The sequence below is a fragment of the Odocoileus virginianus genome, chromosome 3, assembly GCF_023699985.2.
Source record: "Odocoileus virginianus isolate 20LAN1187 ecotype Illinois chromosome 3, Ovbor_1.2, whole genome shotgun sequence".
NCBI classification, from domain to species: Eukaryota; Metazoa; Chordata; class Mammalia; order Artiodactyla; family Cervidae; genus Odocoileus; species Odocoileus virginianus.
The window spans coordinates 36,904,931-36,908,484 of record NC_069676.1 but is presented as its reverse complement, the minus strand read 5'-3'; positions in this window follow the sequence as shown (position 1 = coordinate 36,908,484).

The window sequence follows — 3,554 nt, the reverse complement described above, 5'->3', positions numbered from 1 at the left end:
ACTAGAGATCTCCTCAAGAAAATTAGAGATACCAAGGGAACATTTCATGCAAAGATGGGCTCAATAAAGGACAGAAATGGTATGGACCTAGCAGAAGCAGAAGATATTAAAAAGAGGTGGCAAGAATACACAGAAGAACTCTACAAAAAAGATCTTCATGACTCAGATAATCATGAAGGTGTGATCACTCACACTCACCTACAGCCAGACATCCTGGAATGCGAAGTCAGGTGGGCCTTAGGAAGCATCACTATGAACAAAACTAGTGGAGGTGATGGAATCCCAGTTGAGCTATTTCAAATCCTGAAAGATGATGCTGTGTACTGCACTCAATATATCAGCAAATTTGGAAAACTCAGCAGTGGCCACAGGGCTGGAAAAGGTCAGTTTTCATTCCAGTCCCAAAGAAAGGCAATGCTAAAAAATGCTCAAACTACCACACAAATGCACTCATCTCACACGCCAGTAAAGTAATGCTCAAAATTCTGCAAGCCAGGCTTCAGCAATATGTGAACTGTGAACTTCCAGATGTTCAAGCTGGTTTTAGAAAAGGCAGAGGAACCAGAGATCAAATTGCCAACATCCGCTGGATCATTGAAAAAGCAAGAGAGTTCCAAAAAAACATCTATTTCTGCTTTATTGACTATGCCAAAGCCTTTGTGTGGATCACAATAAACTGTGGAAAATTCTGAAACAGGTGGGAATATCAGACCACCAAACCCGCCTCTTGAATCTGTATGCAGGTCAAGAAGCAACAGTTAGAACTGGACATGGAACAACAGACTGGTTCCAAATAGGAAAAGGAGTACATCAAGGCTGTATATTGTCACCCTGCTTATTTAACTTCTATGCAGAGTACATCATGAGAAATGCTGGACTGGATGAAGCACCAGATGGAATCAAGATTTCCAGGAGAAATATCAATAACCTCAGATATGCAGATGATACCACCTTTATGGCAGAAAGTGAAGAACTAAGGAGCCTCTTGATGAAAGTGAAAGAGGAGAGTAAAAAAGTTGGCTTAAAACTCAACATTCAGAAAACTAAGATCATGGCATCCAGTCCCATCACTTCATGGCAAATAGATGGGGAAACAGTGGAAAGAGTGGCTGACTTTATTTTTCTGGTCTTCAAAATCACTGCGGATGGTGATTGCAGCCATGAAATTAAAAGATGCTCGCTCCTTGGAAGAAAAGTTATGGCCAATGTAGACAGCATATTAAAAAGCAAAGACATCACTTTGCCAACAAAGGTCCATCTAGTCAAGGCTATGGTTTTTCCAGTAGTCATGTATGAATGTGAGAGTTGGACTACAAAGAAAGCTGAGCACTGAAGAATTGATGCTTTTGAACTGTGGACTGCACAGTTTTTGAACTCTTGGACTGCAAGGAGATCCAACCAGTCCATCCTAAAGGAGATCAGTCCTGAGTGTTCATTGGAAGCACTGATGTTGAAGTTGAAGCTCTAATACTTTGGCCATCTGATGCAAAGAGTTGACTCATATGAAAAGACCCTGATGCTGGGAAAGATTGAGGGCAGGAGGAGAAGGGGATGACAGAGTATGAGATGGTTGGATGGCATTACCAACACAATGGACATGGGTTTGGGTGGACTCCGGGGGTTGGCGATGGACAGGGAGGCATGGCATGCTGTGATTCATGGGGTCACAAAGAGTCGGACACGACTGAGCGACTGAACTGAACTGAACTGAAGGCCTCTCCATCCTGCCCCTACATCTCTTCCAGTCACTTATCTTACTCCAACTCTACTGTAATCTTCAGGTTCTTGGGGGCTCCCTTGGTTCAGTAGCATGGACTGGACCTTTCCTTCTCTCTAGCCTTTTCTCCTGGGCTTCCCAGGTGGTACAGTGGTGCATCTGTTAATGCAAGAGACTCAAGAGATACAGGTTTGATCCCTGGGGTGAGGAAGATCCCCTGGAGAAGGAAATGACAACCCACTCTAGCCTTTTCTCCTAGGCCTTGATGAGACATCTTTCAGGCCTCTCTTCCATTCAGAGATCGTCCTTGTCCCCACCCCTTCCCCTGCTCAGGTAGGAATCCATCATGCACTCACTTGGCTTCTCAGTTTCCCAGTTCCTAGTGCACATGCTTCTGCTGCATATAAGTGGTCAATGCCTTCACTTCCTGCTAGGCCACAAGACCACATCGGATCCTCAACCCCTCAGCATAGGGCCTGACACCCTCTGAGCTTTGAGCACAATAGTCAGACCTATCAGTGGATAGATTTACCAAGCACCTGCTGCAGGTGAAGCTTCCAGTTTTCTGAAAGTAGGATGGCAGTGGCCTGAGTCTTGGTCCATCTGTGCCTCTCTCTGAGGTCTTGTGCATGGCCAGTGGCACTCCATGCCTATTTATCCTGCATGATTTTGCAGAGGTCTTTGCCCTGCCACATGGTCTCTAGTGTTCCTCATTCCTTCTCTTGTCAGTTAGGATCACTGCCTTATTTCTCTCAGAATTCTGCTGTGACTCTCTCCCTTTATTGTTCTGGAGCTAATAACTTCATGAGTGTGGGGCCACAGGTCCTAGCTCTCCTTTCTGGAAACCTACTTTCCCCAAATCTAGGCTACCTTTTCCTTTCTTTTACATTTTTAAAAAATAAATTTCACATATAAATGAGATCATACAGTATTCCTCTCTCTGACTTATTTTACTTAGCTTAATGCACTCAAAGTCCATACATGCTGTCACAAATGGCAGGATTTCCTTATTTTTTTATGACTGGATAATATTCTATTGTGCAGATATAGCAATATTTTTATTCATTCATTTATCAATGGACACGTTGTTTTCATATCATGGCTATTGTAAATAATAGTGCAGTGAATAGGGATGGGGGTGTAAAGATATTTTTGAGTTACTCTTCAGTTTCTTTGGATAAATACACCAGAAGTGGAATTGTTGAATCATATGATAGCTCTATTTTTAATTTTTTGAGGACCCACCAGACTGTTTTCCATAGTGGTTGCACCAATTTACATTTCCACTAACAAGGCACAAGGATTCTCTTTTCTTCACATCTTTACCAATACTAGTTATTTTTTATATTTTTTATTATAGCCATTCTGACAGGTATGAGGTGATATCTCATTGTGGTTTTGATTGGCATTTCTTTGATTATTAGTAATGTCAAACATCTTTTCATATGTCTGTTATCTATTTGCATGTATTCTTTGGAAAATGTATATTCAGATCCTTTTCACACTTTAAAATTGTATTGTTTAGTTTTTTGCTACTGAGTTGTATGGAATCTTTCTATTCTTTGTAAAACTCCTTATCAGATACGTGATTTGCAAATATTTTCTCGCATTCAATAGGTGGCGTCCTATATTCTGTAATAGTGTTTTAGATTGCTAGCAGTTCTTTTTGATTCCTTCTCAGAGTTTCAGCCTCCCTATATGCATTGTCTATTGTATTTGCAATGTGGTCCACCTTTTCCATTAGAATCCTTAGCATAGCAAACATAGTTATTTTAAATTCCTAGTCCAATTATTCCAAAATAATTGCCATATCTTAATTTGGTTCTGTTATTTTCTT